General features: G+C 43.9%; 1 protein-coding gene across 10 annotated transcripts in view; it reads left to right on the plus strand.

Moving 5' to 3' along the window:
* Positions 1-11,925, plus strand: part of dop1a (DOP1 leucine zipper like protein A) — a 249,275-nt gene that overhangs the window by 94,966 nt on the left and 142,384 nt on the right. The gene's annotated exons all lie outside the window — the stretch shown is intronic.

The raw sequence follows: 11,925 nt of genomic DNA on the forward strand, positions 1-11,925 counted from the left end.
CAGTATGGCCATTTGTAATTTTTGAAGCATGGAGGAGTCTGTGTTCCATGTATATGCATGTTGTACCAGATTACATTCCCTCTTTTATTTCTTGAAGAGGCTGCTCTTTGATTTTGGTTACAGTACAGCCCTGCACTCCTGATCTTTGGGGGAATGGTGATGGAGATGTCCTCGTGGGTCAGCTCCTGCACCTGGCCATAGTAACCACCATTAGGTCCAGGCAGTTGGCCACGGCGGGTGTTGTTTGACCAGCTGACCACCTCTCCTCCATAGTTACACCTACATCTGAGTGCCCAGGAAAGGGAGCATGCGGCGTCCACTGATATACTTGAGGCCTTTTGTGATCAGTGGGCACTATGGGTTGGAGTAGATCATCTTGCCCCAAAATTAAATTAAATTTTCTTTTAAACGTTTAATTTTATTTCAGAGCTCCTTTATGGAGCTGTTAGTTTTAATTTAGTTTCTTTAGGTTTAATTTGAATTAATTTAATTAATCTTTCAAAAATACATAAAGAGATACTAATAGGATGAATATTGAGTTAGGAGGTATATACATGTACTGTTTCACTATGAATAAATCTAAACTGAGTACAGGCCTCCTCTGGTTTAAATTGTTACCAAGATATTGATCTCTCATACAATTCACCCAAAATGTAAATGTTCCTTACAGTCATCAACCTTCATTTCTCATTTTTCAGAGAAGGTTTACTAAGCTAATACATGGAATGGGCAGGTTGTCTTATGGGAAGGTTGCACAGGCTAGGCTTGTATGCATTGATTAAGACATGACTTGATTGAAACATATAGGATCCTGAGGTGTTTTGACAGAGTAACTATGGAAATGATGCTTCCTCTTGTGGAAGAATCTAGAACTAGGAGTCTTTGTTTAAAAACAAAGGGTCGCTCATTTAAGGCTGAGATAAGGGGAAATTAGTTCTCTTAAGTGGTTATGAATCATTTCCAAGAGGGTGGAAGTAGAGTCTGAGTATCTTTAAGGCAGATGTAGATGGATTCTTGATATGCAAATAAGTGTAAGTTACGTGAGGGTGGAAATGTGGAAGAATCAGATTAGACATGATCTTATTGAAAAGTGAAGCAGGCCCAATTTGCTGGGGACCTACTTCTCCTAATTTGTATGTTCCTGTTGCGTAAGTTGTGTTCTGCATTTGGCAAAGCTTGCATTATAGTTGTTAGAAAATTGTAATTATACTGTGCAACTGATTAATAAGGTTACCAAGTTTTTAAAAATCTGCATAGATTTCCTATTGTAAGCTTTCAGAGCGTAAATCTGTAATTCAGCCGCACTTGTACACTTTGCAGGTCTTAATAATCTTCAGATAGCCCAACGGCACAGTGGTTAGCACTGCTGCCTCACAGTGTCAGATACTTGGATTCAGTTCCACCCTTGGATGACTGTGTAGGGTTTGCACGTTCTCCCCTTGTTTGCGTGGGTTTCCGCCCAGTGCTCCAATTTCCTCCCACAGTCCAGAGATGTGCAGGTTAGGTGTATTGGCTAGATATGTAGGCTAGATGGATTTGCCGTGATAAATGCAGGGTTACGGAGATGTGGTGAGGGGTGATCTGGCTGGGATACTTTTCGGAGGGTTAATGCAGACTCAACGAACCAAATAACCTCTATCTACACTGGTGGGATTCTATGATTCTATAATAAGCAAAATTGATAGGAGGAAATAGTGTCTTAACTGAGTTGTCCAGGTAATGCTAGCAAAATCAGTGAATGATGGATTTCTAAAAGCTGCATTAAGGAGTGTGGGGAAGGTGGACGCTCGGTTTGTGAGAGACAAGGAGAGTGCAGTGATCTTAGAGACAGTGATAGAAACCACCAAATCAACATTGAAGAGTTTGCCTTCCTGCAGGGATAAGAAATTTCTGTCATTTGGTGGAATTCTGACCTTTAAATAATGGAGTTCCACCTTGTAAATTGCTTTCAGTCTCTGCCTCCCATTGATCACCAAGCAGAGCTGTGGTTCAGCAGGACTGGGGAGGAGGAGCCAGGCCTCAGCAAGTCCACAGAGGAGGAATCGACAGAGCCAAGTATCAGCTCAAGGGGATAGGATGGAGTAATAGAGCTAGGGTTCAACAGGGCTGGGGGAGGTGGAAGCAGCAGAGCCAGGGTACAGTAGGCCTAAGGGAAGAGTCATCAGCAGAAAATCTTCCTTCAGCGCTTGGATGAGATCAAGACAAAGCCTGGAAATGGATTTATGGCAAAAATGTGAAGCGGCTGCAAGGAATGTGATTTCTAGCTTACATTAACCTGTGTCTGTGTGCTTGGAAGTTGAATTGACCGCATCTGGGCATCTTTCTGAAATTTCCTCTTATGAAGATGTGATTCAATGCCCCAGCCAATTCAACTGCTTCTAATCTCTACCTCCCTTTGATCATAGAATCATACGGTACAGAAAAGGCCCTTCAGCGCATCGAGTCTGTACCACCAAATTATGCAACTACATACACCATTCCCACTTTCCCACACTGAGCCCATAACCTTGAATATTATGACCCTTCATGTGGTCATCAAAGTACATTTTAAAGACTGTGAGACTGTTTGCCACAACCATCCTCCCATGTCTGCCTAAGTTGGAGCAGAACATCTCTGCCTGACTAATCCAAAGACAGGCTTGGGGAAGTTGAATTCACCCCACTGGGAGGATGTACTCGCTGCTGGCCATTTGGTCGAGTTTATAGATTCATAGAATCGCCACAGTGTGAAAACAGGCCCTTCGGCCCAACAGGTCCACACTGACTCTCAACGCATCCAAACTGGACCCATTCCCCCATTACCCACCTAATGTACACATCTCTGAACACTATGGGCAAATTAGCATGACCAGTCCACATAGCCTGCACATCTTTGGACTGTGGGAGAAAACCAGAGTACCCGGAGGGAACCCACGCAGACATGGGGAGAACATGCAATCTCCACACAGACAGTCGCCTTGAGGGTGGAATCGAACTTGCGTTCCTGGCACTGTGAGGCAGCAGTGCTAACTACTGAGCCACCGTGCTGCCCCAGCTCACAGCTGTAGGGTTATCATACCCTTAGGAGTGGCGATGTAGAGCAGCAGAGTTTGGGTTCAGCAGGCCTGGACAGAGTAAAGGCAGCAGTGGAGCTGGAGTTGGCTGATTCTCCATTGGACGAGAGATAAAGTTGGAAAGAAGGTGCACTCATGGAACCAAGGCTCTTGTCTAATGTGAGATTTCAGAGGGAAAGGCACTGACCATCGCACATCCTGTTCAAGCTATCTATTGATGCGATATGACATCTGTTATATTATGGTTAATAGGAAAATGGCAATAAATTACACACACCTGTTGTTGAGTTGAAAGTACATTTATTGATTTTCCAGTGAGCAAGTGGTGACGACCCTTCTTTGGTTGGGAACATATGGAGTACAGTGTCTGCTTGAAGTCCAGGTTAGATGCATGTCTTATGATACCACATTCATAATCTAATACCTGAATCAGGTAGCTCTTCATTGAATCATCGAGACATACAGCACGGAAACAGATCCTTTGACCCAACTCATCCATGCCGCCCAGGTTTCATAAACTGAAATAGTCCCATTTGCTTGCATTTGGTCATATCACTCTAAGCCTTTCCTATCCATGTCCCTGTCAAATGTCTTTTAAATGTAATTGTACTCACCTCTCCCACTTTCCTCTGGCAGATCGTTCCACTTATGCAGCACCCTTTGTGTGAAAAAGTTGGCCCTCAGGACTCTTTTAAATCTTTCTCCTCTCAGCTTAAATCCATGCCTTCTAATTTTGGACTCCCCTACACTGGGGAAAAGACTGTGGCTATTCAGCTTATCTATGTCCTTCGTGATTTTATAAACCTCTTTAACATCACACTTCAGCCTCCTAGGCTCTGAGGAAAAATGTGGCAGCTAGTCTAGCATCTCATTGGAGGGGGATGTTGGTGGTGGTGGTGGTAAACTAGGAAGATAGTGAGCAAGGAGATCAGTCTGACACTGGTACAGTTGGAAAAAGGAGCATTTCAAACAGTCAGGGCAGGCAGGAACAAAGAAAAGAATGAGGTAGGGCTGATAAACTGCATTTATTTCAATGCAAGAGGCATAACAGGTAAGGCAGATGAACTCAGAGCATAGCTGGGAACATGGGACTAGGATATCATAGCAATTGCAGAGACAAGGCTCAGAGATAGACAGGATGGGCAGCTTAGTGTTCTAGGTTTAGATGTTATAGGAAGGATAGAAGTTGGGAGGGAGTGTGGATGGCAAGAACAAGAACAAGAACAAGAACAAAAGAGAAGTACAGCACAGGAACAGGCCCTTCAGCTGTCCAAGCCTCAATCATCACGGCAATCATCATGTCCTAACTAAACTAAAAAACAAACACTCTGCTCTTATTCAGTCCATATCCCTTTATTCCCTCCCTATTCATGTAACAATCCAGATGCCTCTTAAATGTTGCCAACATATCTGCTTCCACTACCTCTTCTGGCAGTGCATTCCAGGCTCCTACAACTCTGTGTGAAAAATCTCCCTTGCACATCTCCCTTAAACTGTCCCCCTCTCACCTTTGAACCTGTGACCCCTTGTAATTGAAACTTCAACCCTGGTAAAAAGCCTCTGACTATCCATCCCATCTAAGCCTCTCATAATTTTGTAGACCTCTATCAGGTCTCCTGTCAGCCACTGTCTTTCTGGTGAAAACAATCCTAGTCTTTTTAACCTTTCCTCATAGTCAGTGACCCAAGACCGGGCAACATCATGGTGAACCTTCTCTGCACTCTCTCCAAATCTTCCACCTCCTTCTGATTGTGTGGCGACCAAAACTGCACACAGTACTCCAAGTGAGGCCTAACAAGGGTTCTATATAGCTGCAACATGATTTGCCAACTCTTGTATTCCATGCCCTGGCTGATGAAGGCAAACATACTATATGCCTTCTTAATCACCTTTGCCACTTATAGGGAACCTACAAACACAGATCGTCTGTATGTTAATGTTCCTAAGGGTTCTGCCATTTGCAGTATGATTCACACCTAAATTTGCTCCTCCAAAATGCATCACCTTGCATTTTGTCTGACCTAAGATTGATCACTGTAGAACACCACTGGTTACTGGTCTTCTTTCTGAAAAACACCCTTCCACTGCTACCCTCTGTCTTCTCTGACTTCTAAGCTAGTTTTGTATCCGTCTAGCCAGCCCACACGAATCCCATGTGATTTTAGTATTTGTACCAATCTGCCTTGTGGGACTTTATCAAATGCCTTACTAAAGTCCATATAAAGTACATCCACAGCCCTTCCGTCATCAATTACTTTTGTCACCTCTTCAAAAAATTCAATCAGGTTGGTAAGATATGATCTTCCTTATACAAAACCATGCTGCCTGTCACTAACTAGTCCGTCTTCTTCCAAATATGCATAAATCTTGTCAGTATCATCTCCAAGAGCTTCCTCACCAAAGACGTCAGGCTCACTTGCCTATAATTTCCTGGATTATCCCTGCTTCCTTTTTAAACAAAGGTACAACATTGGCTAATCTCCAGTCCTCTGGAACCTCGCCTGCAGTCAAAGAGGATGTGAAGATATCTACTAATGCCCCAGTTATTTCTTCCATGAACTCTCGCAGAAACTTGGGATAGATCCCATTTGGCCCTGGGGACTTGTTTACCTTAATGCAATTTAGGATACCCAAAACATCTTCCTTCAATATATTGACATTCTCTAGAGTATTTACACACTCATTCCTGACCTCAACATCAGTCATGTCCTTCTCCTTGATGAATACTGATACACAGTACAATACATGGGGTGGCACAGTGGCTCAGTGGGCAGCACTGCTGCCTCACAGTGCCAGGGCCCCAGGTTCAATTCCACCCTCCGGCAACTGCCTGTGTGCAGTTTGAACATTCTCCCTGCGTCTGCGTGGGCTTCCTCCAGGTGCTCCGGTTTCCTCCCACAGTCCAAAGATGTGCAGGCAAAGTGGATTGGCTATGCTAAATTGTCCATAGTATTCAGGGATGTGTTGCTTAGGTGGGTTAAAGGGGATGAGTCTGGGTGGGATGCTCCAAGGGTCAGTGTGGACTTGTTGGGCTGAAGGGCCTGTTTCCACACTGTAGGGATTCTATGGTCTAACAAAGTACTCATTAAGGATCTTGCCCACTTCCTGTGGCTCCACATATAACTTCCGTCATTTGTCCTTGAGTGGGCCTACTCATTCCCTTGCTACCCTCTTTCTTCTAAAAAGCCTTGGGATTCTCCTTGACCCTGTTTGCTAAAGACACTTCATGGCCTGTTTTAGCCTTCCTAATTCTGCATTTAAGTTCCTTCCTAATTTCTTCATACTCCTCAGGGGTACAAGGGGGATTGGTGTTTTTGATTAGGGATACTTTACTTAGCTGTTCTTATGGAGAATATTCTTGGGTGTACGTCCAGGGAAGTTGTTTGGGTGGAACTGAGAAATAAGAAAGGGATGATCACTTTATTGGGATTGTACTATAGACCCCCCAATACTCAGCGGGAAATTGAGAAACAAATTTGTAAGGAGACCTAAGTTATTTGTAAGAATAATAGAGTGGTTATGGTAGGAGATTTTAACTTTGCAAACATAGAGTGGGACTGCCATAGCGTTAAAGGTTTGGATAGAGAGGAGAATCCAAATACATTATGGACAAAAGGGTGACAAGGGAGAGAATAAAGATGGAAACATGTGTCAGGGGCGGCACAGTGGTTAGCACTGCTGCCTCACAGCACCAGGGACCCAGGTTCGATTCCACCCTTGGGGGACTGTCTGTGTGGAGTTTGCACATTCTCCCAGTGTCTGCATGGATTTCCTCTGGGTATTCCGGTTTCCTCCCCCAATCCAAAGATGTGCAGACTAGGTGGATTGGCCATGCTAAATTGCCCGTAGTGTCAGGGGCTGGGTCGGGGTGGGGGAGGATACTCTGAGGGTCAGTGTGGACTTGGGCTGAAGGACCTGTTTCCATACTGTAGGAATGCTATGAAAAAATTCTATGATAGACCAGATCTAAAAGTGGAGGAAGGCCAATTTTGACAGTATTAGGCAAGAACTTTCAAAATTGATTGGGAGTGGATGTTTAAAGTTAAAGGAGCGGCTGGAAAATGGGAAACATTCAAAAATGACATAACAAGAGTCCAGAGACAGTGTGTTCCTGTTAGGGTGAAGGGCAAGGCTGGTAAGTGTAGGGAATGTTGGATGACTAAAGAAGTTGAGGTTTTGGTCAAGATTAAGATGAAAACCTGTGTCAGGTATAGACAGCAGGGATCGAGTGAATCCCGGGAATAGGAGTGTACTTGAGACGGAAATCAGGAGGGCAAAAAAGGGACATGAGATAGCATTGGCAGATAGGGCTCAGGAGAATCCAAAGGGATTGTACAAACACATTATGGACAAAAGGGTGACAAGGGAGAGAATAGATCCCTTAAAGGTCAGCAAGTCCGCCTGTGTGCGGAACTGCTGGAGACAGGGTACTCCCACAGCTACCTAGATGACACCTCCTCTCGCCCACCTTCTTGCAAGAATGTGATCCCTTACTCCCAATCCCTCTGCCACTGCCGCGTCTGCTCCCCAGATGGGGTGTTCCACTCCCACACATCTCAGATGTCCTCCTATTTCAACTCCCTCCCTCCGGTGACCAAAAATGCCCTCAGCCGTATTCTTGCATTTGTCACACAAATGCCCTCACATCCCATCCCCCCAACAAAAATAAAGACAGAATCCCCCTTGTCCTCACATATCACCCCACCAACCTTCACATCCAACGTATCATTCTCCACCACTTCCGCCATCTACAATCTGACCCCACAGCCAAAGATATATTTCCCTCCCCGCCCCTATCTGCCTTTTGTAGGGACCACTCTCTCCGTGACTCCCTCATCCACTCCACACTCCCCAATAACCCCACCACCCTTGGCACCTTTCCCTGCAACTGCAGGAAGTGTTACACCTGCCGCTACACCTCCCCCCTCACCTCCATTCAAGGCACAACACAAACCTTCCACATGAGACATAGGTTCACCCACACATCTGTCAACTTGGTCTATTGCATCTGCTGCTCCCAATGTGGCCTTCTCTACATCGCTGAGACCAAGCAAAGGCTCGGAGACTGTTTTGTAGATCATCTGCGCTCTGTTCGCGACAAATGACAACACTTACCGGTTGCGAACCGTTTTAACTCCCCCGCCCACTCACTGGGTGACATGTCCATCCTAAGTCTCCTCCACTGGCACAATGACGCCACCAGCAAACTGGAGGAGCAGCACCTCATATTCCACTTCGGGAACCTAGAGCCCAATGGCATAAACATGGATTTTACCAGTTTCAAAATCTCCCCACCCCCAGCCTCATCCCATGACCAACCCTCCCCCTCTTCCCCCCCCTCACTGACCTGACACAACCTGTCCACCATCTCTCCCACCTATCTGCCCCCCCACCTAACTGACCAATCCCCACCACTCCCTGCATGTACTCATCTATCACCATCCTACCTACCTACCCCAGCCCCACCCCTCCTCTCTATTTATTTCTGAGCTCCCTTCCCCCTCCCCATTTCTGAAGAAGGGTCCCAACCCGAAACGTCTGTTTTCCTGCTCCTCTGATGCTGCCTGGCCTGCTGTGTTCCTCCAGCTCCACACTGTGTTATCTCTGACTCCAGCATCTTACTATTTCTGAGTATATTGCATCAGTGTTTCTGTGGAGAAGGATATGAAAGATAGAGAATGTGGGGAAATAAATAGCAACATCTTGCAAAATGTCCATATTACAGTGGAGGAGGTGCTGGACATCTTAAAACGCATAAAGTTGGATAAGTCCCCAGGACCTGATCAGATGTACCCTAGAACACTGTGGGAAGCTAGGGAGGACATTGCTGGGCCCCTTGCTGAGATATTTGTATCAGCAACATCGAGTGTTGAGATGCCTGAGGACTGGAGGTTGGCTAACATGGTGCCACTATATAAGAAAGGTGTTAAGGAAAAGCCAGGGATTTATAGACCGGTGAGCTTGACATTGGTGACATTTGAGGTGAGAAGAGAAAGATTTGAAAGGGTCCTAAGGGGCAACTTTTTCAGGCAGAGGGTGGTGCATGTGTCGAATGAGCTGCCAGAGGAAGTGGTGGTACAGGCTGGTACAGTTACAACATTTTAAAAGACATCTGGATGGGTACGTGAATAGGAAGGGTTTAGAGGGATATGGGCCAAATGCTGGCAAAGGGATCTAGATTAATTAAGGATATCTGGCCAGCATAGACAAGTGGACCAAAGGGTCTGTTTGTGTTTCTGTGCTGTACATCTCTATGACTCTATGAATCTAAATCAGTTTTGTTGTTCCTTATATATACAGGGGAGGCAATGGCCCAGTGGTATTATTGCTGGACTGTTAATCCAAAGACCCAGATAACATTCTGGGGACCCAGGTTCCCAGGTTCCCACCACGGCAGATGGTGGAATTTGAATTCAATAAAATATCTGGAATTAAGGATCTAAAGATGACCATGAATCTATTGTCGATTGTCTTGAAAAACCCATCTGTTTCACTAATGTCGTTTAGGGAGTGAAACTGCCATCCTCACCTGGTCTGGCCTACATGTAACTCCAGACCCACAGCAATGTGGTTGACTCTCAACTGCCCTCTAGGCATTTAGGGGTGGGCAATAAATGCTACCTTGTCAGCAACGCCCTCATCCTGTGAATGAATAAAGAAAATAAAATTGTGTAGTTTAAATATTTTTTTAACTCCACTGCTCATGCCAGTCATAAATAAAATGAACAAACTGAAAAAAATTACGGTGAGATGGTCAGTAATATCTGGACCAGTATTCCAGATCTCCAGGCTCTGACATTCTGCAGAGATGGATTTGAATCCAATCCTTCTATGGCATATGATAAAATTTGAATTCAAACAAAGCTTGAAAGTAAAACCAGTCCAATGGTGACCATGTAACCACTATCAATTATAAAACCGCCATCTGGTTTCTCCTTATTTGGTGTGGCCTACATGTGTGACTCCAGATGCAGAGCAATGTTATTGACACTTGACTTCCCTCTGAAATGGCCCAGCAAGCCACTCAGTTCCAGGACAGTTAGGAATGGACAACAAATACTGGTTCAGCCTATGATGTGCAGATTTCATGAACAAATAAACGAAAACTTTTAAGCAAAGATTGGTTCTAAACAGTGATATTTGATTTTTAATAGCTGTGATCACAAACCATTTGATCACCTTATTTGATGGAGGTCTGCTGTTTGCGTTTGTTATTCCAAATTTTGGCTTTCCATCGTTGAATCTTATCTCATGGCTTTGTGCCAGCGTTTGTTGCATGGAAGGTTGGGTCATCTCAGAGCAGATGAAGAAATTGTACAGATGAGAAGCTCCAAAATAATGAAGCTGTGGGAAGAATTAATTAAAGTAGAAGATAAGGTCTGAAGGTTGTTCTCGACACAGTGATGTGCAAATTGAAGGAAGTGTGTGAAAAATTACCTAAAATTCAGAACAAATGAACTAAGATCAGGAATTGGATATTCAGACCCTCAAGCCTGCTCTGCCATTTGATATGATCATGACTGATCTCATCTCTGCCTCAACTCCACTTTCCTGCCCGATAAAAATCTATCTATCACCTCCTTAAATTTACTCAATGTTGCAGCATCCACCACACTCTAGGGTAGTAAATTCCACAGAAGGAGCAAAAAAAATTGTCACCATGATTGTTAATGCAATTGAAATGCAGAAATAGTTTTAATAGAGAATAGAAGATTACAGGTGAGATAGCATTAAAAAAAAGCCTTTCAGAGAATGTGTGAAAGGTGTTGGTGTTGGTAGAGTCCAGAAACACTGAGTGGAAAAGGTGTCATTGATATGAAAAAATAAGATCCTGTATTGACATGGACTGCAGCTTCAGCAGTGTGGGTGATGTATGCCTGGTGGTTTGAGTATTGTCATCAGGCAAGGAGAGTTTTTGAAGTATTATCACTCATTGGCTTTCTATGAGGAATGGGTTTTGATGTGATTCTGTTTTTTTTGAACTACAGTTGAACTCTTTTCCCATCACTGAAGCATTTTCTAATAACAAAATCATTGAGACTGCTACATTAGCAACAGATGCCTACAGCATCTCATGCTGATGAAACTGTTGTGTGAGTAGTTGTACAAACATTACAGCACTGACTACTGACTGAAAAAAATTGCTTCTGATAATTTTGCGGGTTGATGGGAAACAGAACTAATGGAAACAAGGTGCACAGAACAGCACGAGAACAGGAAATTGTGTGACAAATTAGTGTACTAAGATTTAAATTGGTTTTGCTGTGAATGTGTGTCAGTGCAAGGAATGTGGTAAATAAAGTCAGAAATCACACGACACCCGGTTATAATCCAACAGGTTTATTTGAAAACACAAGCTTTCAGAGGCTTACCCTTCTTCAGGTGTTAGTCAGAGAGGTAGTATCAGACACAGAATTTAGAAGCAAAAGATCAATGGGTCACATCACTGATCAGGATGTATTAAACAAACCTAAGGTACTGTTAAATTTTTGATCAGTTAGAAGGTCTTAATTGATTAAAAAGTATATGTAAATTCCAAAATTCTTTTCAAGTTACTGTCCTGAGAGAACTAAAGGTTTTATCAGTGTAAAGAAAAGATGACATTTTAGGTTAGACAATGCATGTTAGGTGTTAGGCCTTGATTAGAACCTGTTTGCGTTTTGGTTTGGAGTCAGAGTGGTTTTATTTCTAAAGTAGGAATTTATAAGACGCCACAATGTCTGACTGACTGTAAATTATGTGCTTTTTGAACAAAATAGAATGTATCTGCAAATACAAATTAACCCCGTAGATTTACGTGTGTGTGTGTGTGTGTGTGTGTGAGAGAGAGAGAGAGAGAGAGAGAGAGGGAGGCGGGGAGAGAGAGAGAGTG

Source organism: Rhincodon typus, chromosome 9, assembly GCF_021869965.1.
Source record: "Rhincodon typus isolate 14 chromosome 9, sRhiTyp1.1, whole genome shotgun sequence".
NCBI classification, from domain to species: domain Eukaryota; kingdom Metazoa; phylum Chordata; class Chondrichthyes; order Orectolobiformes; family Rhincodontidae; genus Rhincodon; species Rhincodon typus.